Source organism: Equus quagga, chromosome 18 (assembly GCF_021613505.1).
Source record: "Equus quagga isolate Etosha38 chromosome 18, UCLA_HA_Equagga_1.0, whole genome shotgun sequence".
In the NCBI taxonomy this organism is placed as follows: domain Eukaryota; kingdom Metazoa; phylum Chordata; class Mammalia; order Perissodactyla; family Equidae; genus Equus; species Equus quagga.
This window is the reverse complement of record NC_060284.1, coordinates 47,833,443-47,857,481: the sequence shown is the minus strand read 5'-3', so window position 1 is coordinate 47,857,481 and position 24,039 is coordinate 47,833,443. Positions and strand designations below refer to the sequence as shown.

The following is a 24,039-nucleotide window of genomic DNA, read 5'->3' as shown; positions in this document are numbered from 1 at the left end:
TTAAAAATAGGCACATTAGTATCTTGTCTGATTGCTCTTACAGTTCTGGATGACAGAGTAATGGGGATTGCATATCAGCTTTATAACTGGTAAAGCTGGAATGGAGAGTAACAGGGCTTCCAATCTCACTCCTTGACCCTAGGCCTTGGGACCTGGTTGACTCTGATTTATTTACTTGGTTACAGCAGAGAAGTTAGAACTACAAAAACAGACTTGGCTGGACACAGTAAGAGACTCTGCTGGGCCCGCTGGAAGAGCCCAGAAGCACAAGCTCTTGGTGTTCAGAGCACAAATGTGTCCAGAGAGCTATGTTCTGGGCAATTCCACGTCTCTTGGTTAAACATGGGCTAATGGATCAAGCTTGCTCTAATCTCATCACTTCTTGGGAAAGGAGTGAGTGAAGGAATAGAGAGAGAACATCCAAGAGTTCCCCGGAAAATGACTCTTTTCTATAGGGGAAGCTATAGAAGTACCTCATGTAAACACAAATGCTATAAAAATCAGTAATATAATGAATGTGAAAGTTTTAAATAATAAAAGGTAATATTATTTTTAAACCATCATTTAAAAAAAAGGATCTCAATTAAAAACCACTGGAGTGGGTTGAATAGTGCCCCCTCCCTGACTCACGCCTACCTGGAGCCTCAGAATGTGACCTTATTTGGAAAAGGGGTCCCTGGGGATGTAATTAGTCAAGGATCTCAAGAGGAAATTGTGGGATATCAGAATTGGCCACCCCAAAATGTGTCTCTTTGCTTTGCCTTGATTATTTTTAAGAACAAAAGACTCTGAAAGAAGCTTTGACCTGCCCCCCTAACTGCTTAAAAAAATTTTAAGATAAAAGGCCTGTCCCCAGGAAAGGCAATCACCATAGATAACTCTGGGTATCAGGAGTCCTTGCTAAACTCATTCTTATCTACCAAACAATGCTTTTCCATCTCCATGTGAACTGCCTTCCTCCCCTCTGAAGTCCCAAACCACTATTCTCAATACCCTCCTTTGTCTTTAGCTGAACATGATATTTAAGCTAGCAGTTCAGCCACAGCTTTGCTTGATTTTCTCCTGTTATTCTGTCTCATGTCATTTTAACTCATAGACCAGCCAGAAGGACCCAGAATGGGTAGAGGAATTCTCTTCCTCCCCTAGAGTTGGGTGACAAGGATGGACACTGCTCACTCCTGGACTAATGCAGGCTGAGAGATCGTAGACCCCTGACAAGAGCCAGCAGGAGGTAAGAGTTCTGACCACATCAGTCTCCTGGGTCTCTGCCTGCAGGGTCCAATGGAAGCAAGAGTAGTCAGTTTTGTTTCCTTTTCTAAATTTAGATTAGCAGGAGAAAATATTGGTGAAGCTAGCTTCTTGGACTCAGAAACCCTAGGAAATTTGGTTGAGTACTCATTGGTTATTGATCTTTTTCCTCCCAGAGATGGTCTTATTTTTCCTTGTCTCTATCTTTGTGTCATTTGTCATAAAAAGGGAAAACCATAGGGAAAGATGCAGACGTCTCTGTAAGCAGGTTGTCTGGGCCAGTATGAGGTTTCTTCTTTTGTCTTGTTCTACGTCTTGAGAGCTTGGCTTTGTGACCTCTCTGGTCTCTGCCATCTGGAGACTGCATGTACTGGCACACATCTTGGCGGCCAGTCAAGTAGACTGGGGTTCTGGGACATACTCTCTTTGTCTGGCTGTGTCAGCTCTCAGAGCAGTTTGTCATAAGGGGTCCCAATTGCTTTCATTAGGAGCCTTTGTCGTCTCAACCTGTGCTGCTTGTTGTGCAACAATGGCCTTTGTTTTCTTAGACTATTTTTGGAAGTAAACGTTCAGATCTCTTTTGGGGATGCCTCTTGTGTCCACGGTTAAGCTTACTGGTATAAGTCACTGTTCAGATTCTACTCATTGATGTGGCCAGATGATGGATCCTTTAAATTGGGAAAACCTCTAAATTGGGTTTGCCACAAAAACAAAATTTGTGAGAGCTCTCATCATAATTATTTTATTAGTACCTATGAAAAGGTCAAATTAAAAAGGGAAGTTAAAAAAAAAAAAGACTAATCTTAAAACCCTGACTCGGGCTACAATTGAATTGAGAAAATATAAACATATAAGTGTTGATAAGATTATAAAGGTTGGAATGTTTGAGCTAATTTTATATAAAGAGGTTATATCAACTGTGCCTGAGTATGTTTTAAAATGTCTGACTAGGAATGCTTTTCCTAGCCAATATTATAAGACCAAGACCTATTGAGAAAGTCCCAATAAAAATTATGATTAGAGGTATAAGAGTTGATGGAATTCAGATAGAATTTTTAGGAAAATTGATATGTTCACAGGCTTTATGTGAAGTGATTGCATCTCTTTTTGCCTGATTGTATTATACTGTGGGGACAGACACAATGTCTCACTGGGGAAAGGGAACGTTTCCAACGCCTGATCATAAGACAGCATATAAATCTGCCCTTCAGACAGTGTTAATTAAATGTACTAGAGGGAAGTCAATAGGGTTGCCTGAAGCCACACCATATGAAATAAAAACTAGAGGCTAATATCAGGTGTTAATAAAAAGGATAATACAAGCTTCCCCTTCCTCTCAAAATGCTCCTAGATATTAACTGAGACAAAAACTTGAGACATTAGAAACTGATGAGTCAAATATGCCCCAGAAACTCCATCTTGAAGAAAACTTGATTGCTTTCTCTGTGCCTTTATGATGTAGATTTTCTGCTCCCATCTTCTCTAGGACTCAAATGCAAATGTTTCTCATAAGCTAGTGAGTTTTGTATTACACCTGATTCATAACAAAAATTTAACAGAAGCTATCAGGTATCTGTCTCTGTCTGTGTCTACCTGTGTGTTCACGTGTGTCTATACATATGCTATATATGTGTGATATTTTACCTCTGGATGGTATGGCCAAAATTAAGAACTCTGTTTAACTGGCTTAAAGTAAGTGATTACACAAATTATTTCTAAATGTAACAGAAACTAACCCACATGTCTTTCAAGTTAACATGATATGAAAAAATGTTTGGTAAGTGAAAGCTTGTTTAAGTTTGTTGGTTTAATTAAAATAGGCATGTCCTCTGAGTTATCAGCATTGGATATGATACAGACATGTAGCCTGGGTTTACAAGTGAAATAAGCTCATGTTATCCCTGTTACAAATTTGTCAACATAATAACTTAAAACAAAAGCTAATTTTGTCCAATGTCTCATAAAGTTTTCTTGAGTAATCTAAACATAATTGTTAGCAACTAATGAGTTAGATGTGAGATAAGAGTTCACAAATAAACTTTTAGCAGTAATTATAGTTTACTACATGTGTTTAAAATAACTTCCAAAATCTCTTTGGTAACTGAAAGTTTGAAGTTTTGCTAGGTTAGTTTAAATGATAAAAATTCATTGAGTATCTAGATCATTTCCAAATAAGATAAAATATTAGTCACTAATTATTAAATATAGGTCTTCCTACTTTTGGCTCCTTATTATAGAAAAACTAAAAGGTGTTCAGGTCTATTGGTAAACATGTATCGTGTTTTATTAAAGGATTGTACTATAAAGTAACACATTTCTAGAGATTATGAAGAGTGTTTATAAATATGTCAAGCCACAAAATGCTAATGTAAAAGAAAGTTTATAATTGCTTAGTTTTTACTTAGAAATTAAAGTTTATAAGAGTTAAAAATTCTAATATGTGATTAAAGCTACTAAAAATTAATATATAGATATACATTTGTATTCAAGGAAAGTAAGATGAAAGGATGTATGTTTTCATTAAAGAAGGTATAAAGAATGGAAATATTTTTGTTTGGTTAAGAAAGATCAACTTGTCCCAAAGTACTAGCAGGAAAAAAAGGCAGCATGGGACAAATTCTGAATGTAAAAAAAGAAAGTTATAAAAGGTTTGGGGAGGAAGAACCCTGAGAAAAGAGCTGTGCATAGTCAAGTCTGTTAAGATTAAAATGAGTTTAATTATTAATATCAAAAGTAAGCTGATGCAAAATTACATTTTTTTTCCCCCTCTCTCTTAAAAGGATAATTTTCCTGGCCTTTTAGTCTGTTCTTGATAAAGAGGTTATAAAAGGTTTTTCTTTAACTTTGAGCAACTCTACCTAAAATGACAGAAAATCTGTTTTGTTAAAACAATTTCCTATGTTCAAAAAGACTGAGGTCCCTCTATTAAGATTTTGTTTTACTGTTTTAACTCTTTGCTTTCCCTTGACTGTTCCTGTTGTCATTTTGATTGAATGGATAACTAAGCATTGTTTTGCAGTAAGAATTGATTCCTATTTGACCAAGTGACTTAAAACCTTTTGATATTTTTGACAAGCTTCCCCAAAAATTCAAATCTTAAATGAAGACTTTTTGAAATTTGTTCTCTCTTCCTAAAAAAAAAAATTAAAAAAGATACCAAACTAGGCTTATATGGTACGCTAAATTACTTGGGAAGCATCATCAAATAAGTGATGACAAACCTTCTTAGGTGTTATTATGTGCGTAAATGCTATTGGTATAAGTGTTTTAAAAATTACATACCATTCCTAAAATCTGATCTGTCCTGGTTGTCAGCCATAATTGTAGTTATTATCTTGAAATGTTGTATGTCACAGAAATAGCCAAGTTTCTTTGTCAATTGCCATTTTAAGTCTTTTGTCATTTACAGACAGCTATTGTTATACTCTTCTTTTGCAAGTATGTTACATCTTTATAAAGATTCATGGAAAGGACTCTGACATTTACTCTGGTATGCAGGTTTCTGACAAACTTTCAGCTTATAAAACTAAAGTAGGTAAGAAATTACAGAACTCTAATGGAAAAAACTGACTTCATTAAACTGCTAACAGAAGGTCAAGATCAAGAGGTGATCAGATGGGACTGAATCAACTAATGATGATGATTTTAATTTTTATGACTTTTCATTTAAAATATTACTTATTTCTAAAAATGTTTTCTCAGATTTAAGGAAAACTTTTTCTCTCTTATGCTAACTATGACTTATAGCAATTTGGTAGAAATTATACCTTCGTAAGCAGAATTGAAACATTTATCTTTTCTCCCTACCCAATCCCTCCAAAATCTGAAAACTCTTAGTGAGTGAGTATTGTTATTTACATGGCAATATAGTTATTGCATAGGTTCAATAAGAATCTGTTCTCTTATAACAAGACACAATTGGAAACATTGGTTATATTACCAAAGCTTTGATTGGAATGTCATATTTGAGAGAAACATGCACTGACTCAGATATGACCAGCCAGCTTTTCAGAAACAAAGATTGGACTTTATGAAATAAAGCCACTTGGAAATACTGGCTTGGTACCTTGTTTACAGGATTCCCAGAAACCTTACCAGTTAAGTAAAGAAGGTCACTTATCTGACAGGTGCAAGGAACCTCAATATTTTGGGGAACCTCAAAAGAAAAGAAGAATTCACTCAAATCTGTAGGTATTACAGGCTTTGTCTGATAAGTCCTTGGCTTGTCTGCCCTCAAGAGTCCTTTAAAGTTCAATCTGAGATTCCTTATAAACAGTTCCAGCAAAGCAAAATTTAAAAGAGCCTATATGATTAATTGCTACTCTTGCTGTACTTATGTAAATACTTGGGCCAAATTTATTGAAACTAGGCTTATTTTACAAACCAGTTACTCTTAATTTGTCTATCGTTGGTAAAAATGAAAGTGATTTTAGGGAGAAAAATTATGTTTCAGTAAAAACTGTAGTACACATTTGTGGATAATAAATTATAGTTTTGTTAATTACCTTTGAGGTTTTTGTTTTCTACCTGTAAACCAGACTGGATCTTGAATTCTTCTAGTCTCCCGAAATATCTGGCTACAAATCTCCCAACTAATGTTTTCCATTTTTTCCATCATTTTTATTTGAAAACATTGAGAACTGAAACCACCCTTGTTCCTGAAGTCCTACAAACTGAAGCTGGATAACTTGATATACACTTAAGAGAGAGCACCACAAGAGCATGCCTGTTGCTATGTAAGCCACTCAAAAGGATGCCTGAACACCAAATGACATCATCAGAGACATTTCAAGCTGTAAAGGATGTTCCCACCATAACATCTAAAGATCTTCTTGCCTGGCTGACCCCTGGTCTCAGAAACTGGCTTATAATTTGCTCTAACCATTAACCTAGTTTTTCATTTTATTTCCATAGAAATGCTTCTTATTAAATGTCTGATTGCTTGCTTACACAATATAGGACTAACTTGGGGAGGCCACTCGTATCATGACTTTATAAAATGAATATAACTGGACTGATCTATCATCTGTACTAAGAAATGTGATCAGTGAGATGGAACTATCTACCGACTTAGCTTTTGGACTATGAAACTTCTTAAACTTTCAAAGGCAGGACTGTGGGGGATCAGAATTTGCCACCCCAAAATATGTCTCTGTGCCTTGCCTTGATTATTTTTAAGAACAAAAGACTCTGGGGGCCGACCCCATGGCTGAGTGGTTAACTTCACACATTCTGCTGTGGCAGCCCAGGGTTTCACTGGTTTGGATCCTGGGCACAGACATGGCACCACTTGTTAGGTAATGCTGAGGCAATGTCCCATGTGCCACAACTAGAAGGACCCAGAACTAAAATATACAACTATGTACTGGGGGGATTTGGGGAGAACAAGCAGAAAGAAAGAAAAAAAGAAGAAGATTGGCAACAGTTGTTAGCTTAGGTGCCAATCGTCAAAAAAAAAAAAAAAAAAAGACTCTGAAAGAAACTGTGACCTTTCTTGCTAACTGCCTAAAAGAAATTTAAGATGAAAGGCCTGTCCCCAGGACAGGTCATCATCATAGATAACTCTGGGTAACAGTAGACTGTGAGGGTCCTTGCTAAGCCCATTCTTATCTACCAAACATTTGCTTTTCCATTTCCTTGTGAATTGCCTTCCTCTCCTTTGAAGTCCCAAACGACTACTCCCAACAGCCTCCTTTGTCTTTAGGTGAAGATGATATTTAAGCTAGCAGCTCGGCCACTCTGGGGAGTTACTCAGCTTTCCTGGGTTTCTCCCACGTATACACGGTATAAAGCGTTGTTTGATTTTCTCCTGTTATTCTGCCTCATGTCAATTTAACTTTAGACCAGCCAGAAGGACCTAGAATGGGTATAGAATTCTCATCCTCCCCTACAAAATCATCCTGGATTTAGGGTGGGCTCTAAATTCAATGACTTGTATCTTTATAAGAGAAAGGAGAGGGAGATTTGAACCCAGAAATACACAAGGAAGAAGATCATGTGAAGAGGCAAAGAGTGAAATTACACTGCCACAAGCCAAGGAACACCTCAGAGGGGAGTGATTTCAGACTTCTGGCCTCCTGAACTGCAAGAGAATAAATTTCTGTTATGCCACCAAGTTTGTCTTAATTTGTTATGGCAGCCCTAGGAAAGTAATACAACTTCTATCCTTACCCTCTAGGATACCCCTGGATCTTAAGCACTGCTGCTTGGTCACAGGGGTTTGGAAGAAGACTGACCACTTCTTGGAGAGTCAAATATATTTAAAAATGTATAACAAAATCAATGTTTAAAATTAAAGTAATGTAGTTAAACAATGCTTTTTAACTTTGGATTACACATTCAGAAGAAGATGTCAAGGACATGGTATACTATTACTGATTTAAATTTAAGATTTATTGGAGAAGCATGAGCTTTGCTGTGGAAGTTGGGGAAACTCCACAGTCTAAATTAGCTATCAGACTACTACATACTTTTTCTTCTAAGAAGGACTTTTTTTAAAACTGTAGTTCAAAGTTAGAGATAATAGATAACAAATGGCATTGACGAAAGCCTATAGGTATATAAAAAACTGCTATTAAAGTACTTCAGTTTTACTGGATGTCTTGCTTACTTTTTAGAGCTATTTTTAAATGCTGTTCACACACATCTCTTTTATCTTTCTCTTGTCTAAACACAAGACATTCAGAAGAGGTGGCAGTGGCAGAAATTATCTCAAACTAAGTGTTGGTGTTAAACAAATAGGAAAGTTTTACAGAAAAAAAAGTCAACCAAATCTGGGGGAAAACATTTAAGTTCTATAAAGAAATGGTAAGGCTAAAAGAACCAACCACCAGGTTGATGTGTTCTTACTTAGTCCTTTGTTTATTTATCAAACAAGCATTAATGACTCTATTCTTTTTCACAGTTACCAATGGCAATGTCCAGTGCATTATAGAGAGATGTTACAATTCTAAAGAGGCTTGCATCAGCAACTAAAGTAACTCATAAGAAACGTTTAGATTGTTTGAAAAATAATTTACTTAAAACTTCCATTTCATTTACACTTCTAATGTTTAAATAATGTCTTTGAAACAGACTGGTTAGAAAGCAAATTAAACTGAAGATACTCAGTGGAAATTATATTCTAAAAGATGATGTATTAAAACATAAAATTGTTATTCTCTCCAAAAGATCTGCCCCTCTCTGCCCTTCTCCACATCTTTTCTCAAATCTTAAAGTTGTTTTTTGGGGGGTTAGAGTAGGGGAAGGGAAGAAAAAATATTGAAACAAACCTGAGTATACTATGGATTCAAATGCAAAACATGCATGCATTTTTAAAAGATAAACTGAAGGAGGCAGACATTTCTGGTATGCTGCAATGGTTTAGGCTTTGTCCTGAGATATAAGAGAGGGCAGGCAAGGGGGCAGGGATTCATTTTCCTCAGCCTTTAGAGGTTGGATAAGTTGGATTTCGCCTATAGGATACAGGATGTTTAAACTACAGAGGTAACAAAGGTTAGTTAATTCAGCAGTAACACATAGAGTTCTGAGTTTTGTAAAGGTTAATAAAAAATATTAAATTTTTCCTGGTGCCAAAAGACCTTACCTTTTCCCTTTTCTTAGATCATTGCCTTGAGAAAACTTGTAATTGTCTCTTTGATATATATGTAAATCTTTTTAAAAGCTAAAACAATCCAGGAATCTTTTTCTTTTCTTTTTTTAGAAAGATTAGCCCTGAGCTAACTGCCGCCAATCCTCCTCTTTTTGCTGAGGAAGACTGGCCCTGAGTTAACATCTGTGCCCATCTTCTTCCACTTTATATGTGGGACGCCTACCACAGCATGGCTTGTCAAGCAGTGCCATGTCCCCACCTGGCATCCGAACCCGTGAACCCTGGGCAGACGAGAAGCGGAATGTGCACATTTAACCCCTGCGCCACCAGGCCGGCCTCCAGGAATGTTTTTCTCAAAGGCCTGGGAGCCACATCTTTGAAATGTAAACATTGAGGAAGATAGCATCCCAATCCCTGCCACTGTGGGAGGTTAGCTTAGGTGTCTTTCTCTATATGACAAGACTACCTCCTTGTCATAAAGATAGAAATATTATTTCTCCTTTGGATAAAGGCAATTAATTAACACAAGTGGCCACCCCAATTACCAGATGAATTTAGAATGAACTATGTATAGCAAATGGTGCTGTCGAGAAAGTACTCTTACATAAGGACAAGTTATCATTTATCTTCAGAAAATGTATGCAATGGATTGCATCTGCCTGGTTATACAGAAAGGTGAGATTTCTTTCTGTCTTTGCAATCTGTCTGTAGTCTGGTTTAACGCTCACTCAGTGATAAAAATATTTTCTTTCTCTGCTACGTTTGTGGAGAGGATTTTTTTGGGTTGGTGGGAGATTTTGTTTTTAATTTTTTCCCCAGTAATCTGGATCTCGTGATTTTTTTGACTTCTTCCTTAGAATTATAAGATGCTCCATGCCTTACATTTCCACACAAAAAGTCCGAAGTCCGAAAGCAAAGGGAGACATCTCTTCAGGTGTCGGTCTATTTTGATATTCTAATAGGTGTGTATCTCATTGTAGGTTTAATTTCTACTAATAATGTTTAGCATTTTTTCATGAGGTTATTTGTCACCTATCTTCTTTGGTGAAGTCTATGTTCAACTCTTTTGCTCGGTTTTAAATTGGGTTACATGGTATCTTATTGTTGAATTTTGAGAATTTCTTATATATCCTAGATACAAGTCCCTTATCAGATATATACTTTGCAAAGATTTTTGCAAAAAAAAAAAAAAATTCCAGTCTGTGGCTTGTGTTTTCATCATTTCATTTTCTTTCATTCTCTTTCAAACATCTTCAAAAGAGCAGATGTTTTTAATTTTTAGACCAATTGATCAATTCATTCTTCTATGGATTATGCTTTTTTTTTTTTAAAGATTTTATTTTTTCCTTTTGCTTCCCAAAGCCCCCCTGTACATAGTTGTATATTCTTCGTTGTGGGTCCTTCTAGTTGTGGCATGTGGGACACTGCCTCAGCGTGGTCTGATGAGCAGTGCCATGTCCGCACCCAGGATTCTAACCGAGGAAACACTGGGCCGCCTGCAGTGGAGCGCGCAAACTTAACCACTCGGCCACGGGGCCAGCCCCTATGGATTATGCTTTTGATGTAATATTTAAGAAAACTCTGCCTAAGCCAAGGGTCACAAAAATCTCCTCCTATGTTTTCTATTAAAAGTTGTATATTTTTAGGTTTTAAATTTAGGTTTATGATGCATTTTGAGTTGATTTTTGTATATGCATACAGAAATCCAATTACTCCAGCACCTGTTGTTGAAAAGCCTATCTTTTCTCATTGCATTACCTTTGTATCTTTGTCAAAAATCAGTTGTCCATATATATATACATGTGGTTTTCCCTGCTGGACCCTCTGTTCTGTTCCCTTGATATCTCTGTCCATCATTACACCAACACCACAGTGCTTTGATTGTTACAGCTTTATAGTGAGTCTTGAAATCAGGTAGTGCTATGCTTTCAACTTTGTTCTTTTCCAAACTAGTTTTGGTTATTCTAGGTTCTTTGCATTTCCATATGAAATTCACAAACTTATTAATTTCTATAAAAAAAAAGCCTCTGGGATTTTGATTGAGAATGTAGTGGGTCAAAAATCAATTTGGGGAGAATTGGCAGTATTGAGTTTTCAGAACCATAAAGAAAGCAAATCTCTCCATTTATTTAGGTCTTTAACTTCTCTCTGCAATTACTTTCAGTTTTCAATGCAAAGGTGTTTTATGCGTTTTGTCAAGATTTATCCCTAAATATCTCATATCTTTATGCTGCTTCCAGTGGTATTTTTTTAGTTTGCATTTCAGACTGTTCATTGCTAGTATATGCAATTGCTTTTAATATATTAATCTTGTATCTGCAATGCTGTAAATTCACTTACTAGTTCTAGTAACTTTTTGGTAAACTCCATAGGATTTTCTGCATTGAGGATCATATCATCTATGAAAAAAGATAGTTTTACTTCTTTCTTTCTAGTCTGGATGTCTTTTATCTCTTTTTCTTGACTGACTGCACTAGCTAGAAACTCCGGTACCAGGCTAAACAGAAGTAAACAGAAGAGACATCCTTCTCTTGGTCCTGATCTTAGGAGGAACATATTCAGTCTTTGGGTATGATGCTAGCTAGAGGTTTTTCATAGATGCCCTTTATCAGGTTGAGGACGTTCCTTTCTATTCCTAGTTTGCTAAGAGTTTTACCTGGAATGGATGTTGGATTTTGTCAAATTATTTTTCTGTGTACTGAGGTGACCATATGGTTTTCCTTTCTCAGTTCACTGGTTGATTCTCAAATGTTAAATGAAACCTCCATACCTGGGATAAACCCACTATTACCTATTTAATATGCTTCAGATATGATTTGCTAAAATCTTGTTTTAGGTATTTTATATCTATGTTCATGATGGATATTAGTCTTGTTTCCAATGAGAAATCTGCTGCTATTGTTATATTTGCTCCTTTTTGCCTAACTTGTCCTTTTCCTCTGCTTGCTTTTAAGATTCTTTTTCTTTATCACTGGTTTTGAGCAATTTGATTATAATGTGACTTGGTGAAGTATTCTTCATGTTTCTTGTCCTTAAAGTGTGTTCAGCTTCTTGAATCTATGGGTATAGAGTTTACATCAAGTTTGGAAAGATTTTGGCCAATTTTTTTTTCTCTGTCCTCCCCTTCAGAGACTCCAACTTCAGATATTTTAAGCTGCTTTCAGTTGTTACATAGCTCATGGATGCTCTTTCCATTTCTATAAGATTCAGATTTTGCTTGTTTCATTTTGATTTCTACTGCAATGTCTTCAAGTTCACTAATTTTCTTCTGCAATGTCTAATCTGCTATTAATCCCATATGGTATATTTTTCAACTCAGACATTATAGTTTTCATTTCTAGAAGGTTGATTTGGGTTTTTATATATTCCATGTCTCCACTTAACTTTTTGAATATAGAAAATAGCTATAATAACTGTTTTAATGTCATCTGTTAATTCTAACATCTACATGAGTTCTGAGTTAGTTTCAACTGATTATTCTCATTATTGGTCATGTTCTCTCATCTCACTGCCCACGTGGTATCTTTGACTGGATGCCAGACATTGTGAATTTTATACTATTGGCTGCTGGATCTTTTTGTACACCTATAAATCTTGAGTTTTGTTCAGGGATATAGTTAAGTTATTTGGAAACAGTGTGAGCTTTTCAGGTCTTGATTTTATGATTTGTTATGTGGCTCCATAGCAGTAGATTATTCCCCATTACTGAAGCAGACTTTCCTGAGTATTCTATTCAGTGCCCTAGGAATTATGAGTTTTTTTCAGTCAGGCTGCTGGGAACAGGCTCTGTTCTTGGCCCTGTGTGATCAACATAAATTATTCCTTTTAATCTCTTACAGACGATTCTTTCCCTCAACTCAGGTAGTTTCTTCCTTCTGCTGAACTCCAGGGGGTTCTCCTGAGTTCTCTCTCTGTGCAGCTCTCTCCTCTCTGGTACCTGCCTATAAAACTAGCTATAAGTTTCCTTGGACTCACAGCTCCATCTCCTCAGGGAGTCTGCTGCACTCTGCCTCAGGTCCCCTTCCCTGTGCCAATGGCCTGGAAACTATTAATACAGTAAGCTGGGCTCACTTGGTTTGTTTCCCATTTCTTAGACACCACGGTCCTTCACTACCTCCTGTCCAGTATTTTGAAAACCAATGTTTCCTATAGTGTTATCTGTTTGAGATGGAAGGGTAAATCTGATCCTTGTTAGTCCATCTTGGAGGAAGCGAAAGTCCTACTCTTCCATTTTGAGATACGCTGTCAGACGATTTGCTGAATATCATGTAACTATCTTCCTGGAATTCCTTATCCTCTATTACTAACCTAACTCAGGAAGAGCATTGCAGTTGGTCCAGCAAGAACTTGTTCTGGGGGACACGTTCTGGCTCTTCATGATCACTAATTCTTCTCTAAAGTCTTCATATGATGACTTTTTAAAATTTTATGAAAATAAACATTAAATTTATCTATCTTTATTTTTCTCAATCCAACTTTTCCCTTCTTTAAAATTATATATCTATTCTGTCATGGTTCTCTCCATACTTCCTGAAGGAATATTGATATTGATTACAAAATCACATTTGTAGTGGTATGTTGATAGGTAATTTCTTTGGGTCCTTGCAATCATTTAAAATGACAAGTTACTTTTCTCCCTTTGGGGCCCTAAGTTTACTCTCAGTCATATTTGTTTTCCTTTAATTATGTCCCAGATATAAGCTACAGGGGTTGGAGGAGGGGTTGGAGTTAAGGTGTGGATGCTTTGCATTTTATCTTATGATTCCCTCTTTTGCGTGCCATGGCTTCTCTGATTTTTTATTGTGGTAAAAAACATGTAACATAAAATTTACCGTCTTAACCATTTTTAAGTTCAGTAGTGTTACGTATATGAACATTGCTGTGAAACAGATCTCCACAACCTTTTTCATCTTGCAAAACTGAAACTCTATACTCTTTAAACAACTCCCCTCTTCCCCCATCCCCAGCCCCTGGTAACTGCCTTCTACTTTCTGTTTCTATGAATCTGATTATAGATAATTCATTTAAGTGGAATCATACAGTATTTATCTTTTTTGTGACTGGCTTATTTCACTTAACATAATATCCTGAAATTTCACCCATTTTGTTGCTTCCTTGATTTTGATTCTAGAATCCTATCTCCCATTACTTCCAGTGAATAGTCTTCAGTCAGTCTCATTTTCTTACTATCATTTTTTAGGAAAGGTAGTAGCACTTATTTTCTCAAGCTGGATCCCTCTTTTCATGAAATGATTTTTTGTTTTAAACTCACCTATTAACATCTTATGTATCATTTTAGCCTCATTTCAATGTTTTCATGACCACTCTAGCCCATATCAAAGTTCCTGTCTCTGAATTTCTAAAACATTTATATTCTATTTAGCACTTGACTATATATACTTTGTACTTTTACTTAATTTGCCCATGACCAAAAGTAAGTGATTTTTTAACTAGACTGCAAACACCTCACGGGCAGAGTATATCTTTTATACACTTTAATTCTCAGTAGCACAATTCTGAGAAGAGAGCAGTTACTTAATAAACACTTATTGATGTGAATTAGCTTAAAAATCAGCTTTCAGGGATAAGTGAGCAGAGACTAGCAGAGAACTGGAGACGTGAGGCCGCTTTTCTCAGCTAGCTGGAAAAATAGTCCTTCTCTCATGGTAGGAGGCCAACTTTAGGATCCACTTACAGACAAGACAAAAGATAAGATAAACGGAAGTGAATAGTGGCTTTGTTTTTAAGTCTCCCATCTTGAACTATTTTTTCCTTGTCTAAGAATCCTCACCCCAACCGTCTCACTGGCTCCCCCCCTCGCAAATATACTAGTTGTACATTTTTGCTTATAAACTTAAAAGTTGTACTACTCTTAATGCTTTGTTAACAAACCATTCTCAGAACGGCCTTCGAACCTACTTCAAAACCTGTTCACTAGGGAATTAGCTTTCACAGTCTGATAGCTGGCTAACTGTGCATTCATTTGCTTATACTGAGAATAACTTGACAGGCAAATGAAGATTACAGTAGCTCTGAAAAGGAGAACTAGAACTGCTAGAGGAGATGACAACAACATCTGTCCTAGAGAACAATTTACTAGCTTTTTCCCTGCCTTCCCCAGCTGCCCCAATATTTTATCATAAAGCTTTCAAACTTATAGAAACCTTGAAAGACTTTTACAGTGCATATCTGCTTACCTCCTGGATGCTACAATTAATATTTTGGTATATTTCTTTATCATAAATCTATTACTCTATTCACCGATTACTGGCTTTCTGTTTAATACTATAATATTCCCCTTAGAAAAAAGCAGCTGATTAGCAAACCTAGCTAAATATCAAGAGAAACTTGCTTAGTAAAATTGTTTGCAAAGGGAGAACCAGAAGTCTCACTGAAATGTTTTAAAAACCAGGACAAACTTAGAACAATCATTTTCAGGCAACGATATTTACTTGAATTTTGAGAGGAAGATTTTTGCTACAAATTTTAGCTCCTACAGTTCTACCTTTGCCATCTCTGCTTTAAGAAGCACCAAGATTAAAAACACTTAGAATTTTATTTAATAATAGCAAATTATTTGATAATATTTATTTGATAATTATTATAATCAGGAAAAAATATTTCCTGATTCCTTTCAAAAGTATATGACTAATGGACCATCAAAAAGTGCACGGATAAACAAAATGTGGTATATCCATACAAAAGACTACTACTTCACGATAGGAAGGAACCAACTACCAATACATTCAACAACACTGATTAATCTAAAAACTATGCTGAAAAAAATGACAAAAGATAAATGCATACTGCATGATTCCAATTATATGAAATTTTAGAACAGGCAAATCTAAGGTGACAGAAAGCAGCTATGTGTTTGAGGTGGTGCAAAACTCACCGCAAGACTAGGACGGAAAAGTTCCACATTAACTAGGGCGGTAGTCACCCAAGCTTATAGATTTGCCAAAATACAATGAACTGTACACTTAAAATACTTCAATAAAGCTGATTTTTAAAGTTAAAAAAGGGACTAATGGAAAAGGATGGAAACGAAAGTAACCTTATTATGTGTTATAGCTACGTAAGTACAATTTGGGTTGTAGCTCCCTCTACTGTGGCAAAAAAAATTGGCACGGATATTTCAAAGAACAATTTTGAAACTGAGAAAATGAAATTCACTGTGTGTGTGTGTGTATCCCCTAGTGTCTAATATTTGGACTGCACTGTGACACTATGACAGGTCCTCAAAGGGATTAAAAAATGTGGAGACCACAGTTCTAGTCCTTCAGTATACCATTTGAGGTAGACTATACATCAATACAGCAGTTAAATGATGATCTGTCCACCTGATCTCATGGTGTACTAGCTATTACTTGTCAGCGTAGGCAATGCCGTGATCCTTAACTGCTTCCATAAATGGTTTACTGAGTCACAGGTGTCAGTGGTTCTCAAAGTGTGATTCCCCCAGGCCAGCATCATTAGCATCACCCAGGAACGGGTTACAAATGCAAATTCTCAGACCCCACTCTAGACTTACTAATAAGAAACTTTGGCAGTGCAGCCCAGCAATCTATGTTTTAAGAAGCTTTCCAGATGATTCTGATGCCTGCTCTAGTTTGAGAACCACTGCCCTAGATTTATCACCTTTGTGTAACTTCTAAAACCAGTTAGCTTGTACCACTTCTGCTTTTCTCCTTCATGTGGGCATATGAACCTTTGACTCTTTACTAAAAACAGATCCACTGCCCTGACTCCCCCACTTTTCACATCTTGCCTTGGGCCTTTTCTTCTTGCTTTATAAATTCCTTGACCCATTCATTATTAGCTATCTCCTAGCACTAACTGAATTCTGAGTTCCAGCCCTGAGTTCTAGACAGGAAATAAAATAGGTCTATTATTCTTTTCTCCTTCTCACTTCCATTTTGGCAAGATCTTACAAAATCGCTGTTCTTCCATCTGTCTCTCTTGGAATCAAATGATTCAATCCTTTATTCAACAAGTAGTTAATACTGAGACATGTAGGTGGCCTCACTGTAGATGCTGGGGAAACAACGATAACTCAAATACACAAAAATCATTGCCCTCAGGGAGTTTATATCCTAGTTGAGGAATGCCTAAGGAAGATACATGGTATACTGGAAGATAGGTGCCATGGAGAAAAGCAAAGTTAGGGAAAATGATAGGGAACAAGGGCGTAAGCTGAAATTTTATGTAGCATGATCAGGGAGTGCCCTAAAGAATACAATTAGAAATAATAAAAAGGTAAATTAAAAACCACTACTTAAGATTTGAAACTGTAAAACTCCTAGAACAACATATAGGGAAAAACCTCCTTGACATGGATCTTTGTCAATGATTTTTTGGATGTGACACCAAAAGCACAAGCAACAAAGGCAAAAATAAATAAGTAGGACTATGTCAAACTAAAAGTCTCATGCACAGCCCAAGAAACAATCAAAAAAATGAAAAGGCAACTTGCAGAATGGGAGAAAATATTTGCAAATCATATTGTCTGATAAGAGGTTAATATCCAAAATATATAAAGAACTCATACAACTTAATAGCAAAAACAAAAACAAAAACAAAACAATCTGATTAAAAATGGGCAGATAAACAGGATAGACACTTCTCCAAGGAAGACGTACAGATGGCCAACAGATACATGCAAAGATGCTCAACATCACTAATTACCAGGCAAATGCAAATCAAAAGCACAATGAGACATCTCATACCTGCTACATGTCTAGCTATTATCAAAAAGACAAGAGATAACAAGTGTTGGAGAAGAAGTAGAGAAAAGGGAACCCTGTGCACTGTTGGTGGGAATGTGAATTGGTGCAGCCACTATGGAAAACAGTATGGAAGCTCATCCAAAAAAACTAAAAATAAATTAAAATAAAATAAGTTAATAATAAAATTAATGAAATAAAAATAAATTAAAAATAGAACTACCATTCTACCACTAGGGAAAAAAAAATTAAAAATAGAACTACTATATGATCCAGCAATCCCACTTCTGGGTATATATCCAAAGGAAATGAACATAAGATATCAAAAAGATATCTGCACTCTGATGTTTACTGCAGCATTATTCACAATAGTCAAGATATGCAATCAACCTAAGTGTCCATCAGTGGATGAATGGATAAGGAAAATGTGGTATACATATACAATGGAATATTATTCAGTCTTTAAAAAGGAAATCCTGTCATTGTGACAACAAGGATGGACCTTGAGGGCATTATGCTAAGTGAAATATGTCAGAGAAAGAAAAATACTGCATGACATCCATATGTGGAATCTAACAAAGTCAAACTCATGAAGAAACAGAGAGTAGAATGGTGATTACCAGGAGCTAGAGGGTGAGGTGGGCAGTTTGGAGAGATGCTGATTAAAGGGTACAAACTTTCCATTAGAGATGAGTAAGTTCTAGGGATCTAATTTATATCACCATGATCACAGTTAACAACGTTGTATTATATACTTAGAAGTTGCTAAAAGAGTAGATCTTAAATATTCTGACAACAAAAAAGAAATGGTAATTATGTGACATGATGGAGGTGTCAGCCAGCTCTGGTGGTAATCATATTGCAACATACAAATGTATCAAAGCATACACATGTATCAAAGCATCGTATACCTTAAACGTACACAATATTATATGTCAATTTTATCTCAATAAAGCTGGGAAAAAATCCTATTACATAGGAGCAGTCACAGTACAGATGCAAAGAGCCACTTCTTTTATTCTTACATAACACAGGCTAAAGACTTATTCAACAAATTCAACTCCTATTTATTGAGGCCCTCATATACTGTGTGCTGGGCACTAGGGAGGTGACAGTCGTCAAAAGGAAAAGTCCCTGCGGTTGTGAACCTTACATTCTACTGGCAGACAGATAAAAAACAAACATGTATGTCAGGTGGTAATAGTGCTTTGAAGAAAAATGAAGCAGGGCAAGGGAAGAGAGTAATGGAGAGTACAGATGATATATACATGTAGAGCATATTTTCACAGGCAGTCACTAAAAAATACAGGAATTATACGTTAGGGACAGTACGAATGCGAGCTGCAAGTTCCTTGATGTCAAGATTGCCCTGTTGCATTCACTGATGCACAGCAATGGCACACATGAGGCACTTAGCAATAAGTTTCTGTTGGATGAATTATTTCATATATTACACTGTATCATCTCTATACTTTGATCACCATTTACGTAGTAGATAAAGAAACAGAGCTCAGATGTAGATAAAAAGCAAAGAGGTGGAACTAAAAATTCGAGGAAATAATAGTTTAAAAGGGTGAATAAATGCTGAAACATATATCTTCATTAATTCCCTAAGAACCTCTGATTGTTTAACTTTTTATCTGTGTTCTTAACCTACAGAAGAAAATTAAAGTGATTTATTCTCTTGTCTGAGTTTATTCTAAATCACTTCAAATTCAAAATAATTTAAGATTGACTTAAAAAAAAATAGCCTGCTCATTCAAACCTTACCTCAGCTATCAAGTACTGCCTAAAGGTCTCTTTACTTCTCAGAATGCCCTTTTTTTTTTGGCGGAAGATTACCCTTGATCTAACATCTGTGCCTCTTCCTCTATTTTATATGTGGGACACCTGCCACAGCATGGCTTGATAAGTGGTACGTATGTCCGCGCCCAAGATCTGAACTGGCGAACCCCGGGCCACTGAAGCCAAGCACACGACCTTAACTGCTGCGCCATAGGCCAGCCCCTCAGCATACCCTTTTGATTCCAACATTTCTAATCCATTAATTTTCTAAAACACATATTTTTCCCCCCTAAACTTCCAGAGCTTTCTTTCTGTGAGAAGTTTTGTGAAGAGTTAGCTCTCCAGGCTTATTTTGTTTAACTAAAGTTATCATAATTCAAATGCATAAGCCCTTTGATCCAGTCATTTTTCTTCTAGGAATCTAACCAACATTTATATTCACATAGGGAGTAGAGATATATGTAAAAGGGCATCCACTGCAACATTGTTCATAACAGCAAAAAATTAGGACCAACTTACATATCTAACAATAGGGTACTGATTAAACAAATTATGATATATTCTTCACTGGATTTATGTGTGTCCATATGGAAATCTTTACTGGATAAAGAGTAAGATGAAAAATACAAGTTTCAGAACAGTAGGTATATATGATGGTATTTGTGGTGAAAAAATAAAAGGCTATCACTAGAAGGGTATACATTAATAGATAGTTGTCTTTGGGAAGTGAGACTGGATGTGGGGTATAGAGAAACTTTTATTTTTCATTTTTTCTGTTCCATAATATTTAAATCACTTTGCCATATCAATACATTATTTTTACAATTAAAAAAATAAGCTCTGTTAAAAACAACCACATTAGCCTTGATTTTTGAGGAGCTATACAATATAGAGGAGATAGATGTTTATACAGCTAATTTTAATATGACAAGTGCTATGCTGTTAATTCTGTACAGTTCAACAAACATTTGTTGAGTGTACACTCTAACCCAAACATGGAACTAAGGACTGAGGATATTAATATTTCACGCAGACTATCAGGACAAGGGAAGTATTGTAAGCATACCTAGCGATGGATTAACTCTGTCTCAGCGTTGGAGAGGACTCACAGAGACAGTGATATTTGAGCTAGGCCTTGAAAAGGAAATAGGATTTTGTTAGGGATAAAAAAGGAATGAGGAATTCCAGGCAGAAAGGCCAACAACAGTTAAAGACACATGAGTGAAAACGCACAGTGGGAAGGTACGGATCAAGAGCACGGGGCAAGTGGTCTAGCAGGAGATGTGAGTGAAAAGTACATGCAACATCTGATTATCAGCATAAGAGTACAGAACATTGAACAATCTGGGAGTGAACAGTATCCTTTCCTATCCACCTTTTTCACTTGAGGAGTACACCTGTAGGATAAGTTCTAGAGGTAGGACCACTGGAGCAAAATTAATGTGCACGTAATATTTCAATAGGTCCTTTTCCAAAGATCCTCACATCAAACAATATACACTCTCACTATAGTGTCTGTAAGTGACCGCTTACATCCTTGCCAAGACCAGAATGCAAACTTTTACAATCTTAAGGAATCTGATGGTAAAACATATCTGGTTATTAATTTTATTTCATTTCTTTATGAGTGGGTCAAACATTTATTTTTCATGTTTTTATGGTATTTTCCAGTGAAATACCTTTACTTATTTTAACTTAATACTTTTTCTTAATAATTTCAAATTTTAAGAAAATTTACCCATCAACTATCAAATGTATTGCAAATATGTTTCCCAGCGTGTCATATGTCTTTTACTTTGTATGATGTTCTTTTTTTTCTTACAGATGTTTTCCATTTTTATGTAGTTAAAATTTGTAATCATTTCTTCTATGGTTTCTGGGTTTTGTGTCATGCCATCTTCACTCTCAGAGTTGGAAAAAACTTCCAATTTTTTATATTTATTTTATTTCACTTTTTATATTTACAGCTATGTTCTATATAAGATCAGTTTTGGTATTTAGCAAGGATCCAGCTTTAATATTTTTTTCTAATAGATAATTTTTCTAACATCATTTATTAAATTACCTAACTTTTCCTCAATGATTTGTCCAAATCGTCTTTTTTTCAAAGATGAAATTTGCACATATAAGGGGCCTATTTCTGAACTCTACTCTGCTCCACTGTTCCATTTATTCTTGTGTCACTACTAAACTCTTTTAATCACTATAGCTTTATGATAGTTTTTAAATGATCTCATATACATAAATATTCTATACTATATGATATAAAGTAGCTTATAGTATTTTTCATTATCTGGAAGGGCTTGTCTCCTGTGGTGGAGTGCATTTGTCAGCACAGCTAAGCTGGAAGTACATATGTCAGAATTACTTTCTCTGTACGGTTCTGGGTCACAGTTAGCTATAAAAAAATACGTGTGTCATTTGGAAGCAGAAGTACAGCAGCAGCCATCATGCTTCTGGGGGCAGTGTAAGGTCGCCACACGCGGTTAAAGTTATGCGTGCTGGTGGTGTTGCCCAGCTCACCTTGGAGGTGTGGGGCAGCTGCTGCAGCTCGTTTTGGAGCTCTTATCAATTTCTCCAATTCCCGGCCAGGCATGGATAGCCCCACGGCAAAAGGTACCAGCTCCTTCTGCAAATCACCTGCTTATCAATGCTGGAGGCAGTGAGACACAGATGTGGGACCGCATGTCCTTGTGAGTTCCAGTCTGTCTTCGTTGCCCTTTGCTCCATGTCTAGCTTCTTTCCCTGACTGCTAGGCCTACTGTCCCAAAGTGACTTTACACCTGCTACCTTGTATTTTGTGCCAGATATAATTCTAAGTGCTTCACTATATTAACCCCCATAACAACCCTTTGAAATGATACTATTATTAATTCCTCTTTTACAGACTAACTTGTCCAACGTCACATAGCTATTAAGGGGAACAGTTGGGATATGGACTGGTTAAAAACATATGGTTAGAAGTCTTTATCATCTGATTAACTTGGGTATATACAAAGAACGCATGCTTACTAAATCTGTTGAGAGACACAAAGCTAGAAGAGCTAACACACTAAATGAAAAACTTGAGAGTTCAAAACATTTCAGTAAATTAGAACAGTGTTAAACCTAAAAAAAAAAGAATAAAGATAAAATATAATAACTTTCAGAAAAGTTGATCGTATCAAAGATGAGAGAAAATAATTATCTCAGTTCATGTTAAAAAAAAAAAAGACGTAGAGCAAAATTTCAAGCTATGTTGACTATTGACAGGGTTACCAGAAAACAGAGTACAATATTATCCTGCACTGATGACAGGATGAGGTCAAACTGGGGGCTGGCACTCTGCACTGCTGAACCATATCTCGAAGGCAGGGTTAGTCTAGAGAAGCACAGTCACCTCCAGAGAAGGAAACCAGACTGGCGCCATACAAAGAAACACTACAGAAACTTGCAATCTTTGCCCTGGTAAAAACAAGTATTTTTAGTGAACATTCATGCAGAAGACTATATTTCTGAGGAACAAAACATGGAACACTGAATGAAATTCACAGTGAAGCAGATTTTAACATAAGAAAGATCCTTCTAATAATAACAGCTTTGGAACAATGAAATGGGTTGACCTGATGAGGCAGTAAGCTCCCTATCAACTGAAGAGATTAACCACAGACTTTATGACAAAGACATTCTGTGTGTTGTAAAGAGACTTTTAACTTTGGGAATGTCTGTCTGTAGGAGGGAGGGATGGGTTGTGGCGGTGTTTGTTGAACTGAGTGACCTCTAAATTTTCTGCATCTCAAAAAATTGCTTTTGATCCTGGCACAAAGACAGCAACTGAATTTGAGGCAGGAAAATACAGTTGCAGTTTTATTTATTAAAAAAAAATACTTTTTCCGACTACAAAAGCAAAAAGTAGAGAAGTACTTTTTAAAAATAACATCAATTAGGCTAAACCACAGTACACATTCTGATGTTGTTGAAATATATATTAAGATATTCATCTATATATTTTATATATACATATGTATATGTGCATTTAATAGCCTACTTAGTATTTATACTATGAAGAGTCTATAATTGCTATTGGCTCCATAATATCCATTTTGGATGTGCCATAATTTATTTAGCCATTCAATTATTATCGAACATATGATAACTCAATTTTTATAACAGTAATAAACATCCTTAAACCTTTTTCCATAGCTTTGACTATTTAAGATTCCTGATATATTCTTATATAGTTTTCCAGAATTTTGCCATTTATATTCAAAGTTTGAATTCTAAGAGAGAGGAAGAGAAAAAAGGTACATAAGCAAAATACATAGACAGATACATACACACACAGATACATACACAAAACATAATTTCTGCCCCAAAGATTTTGATACCAATGAAGGCAGACACACTGTGATGGTAAACTTATTTTATCATATTTCTCTTTCTTTCAACAACAAATTTATTAACAAGACTATGTTTCCAATTAACCTGTGATTTCTCTTAGCCATTTAATGCCTGATATATATCAACTCAGAAAAAGTGATTGAAATGTATCCTCAACAGGTACACTTTTTTCAGTTTATGAGACCTTCAAATAAAGATGCAACAGAACCAAGCTGAGAGTTGATGAAAGCCTAATTAGACCTAGGTTAATAAATGCAGACACTAAGGTGCAGATATAAAATAATACACTCCTCCTTCAAATTTTTTGTG

General features: G+C 36.0%; 1 protein-coding gene across 3 annotated transcripts in view; it reads right to left on the bottom strand.

Moving 5' to 3' along the window:
• MAN1A2 (mannosidase alpha class 1A member 2) overlaps positions 1–24,039 on the bottom strand; it is a 194,577-nt gene that overhangs the window by 13,533 nt on the left and 157,005 nt on the right. The gene's annotated exons all lie outside the window — the stretch shown is intronic.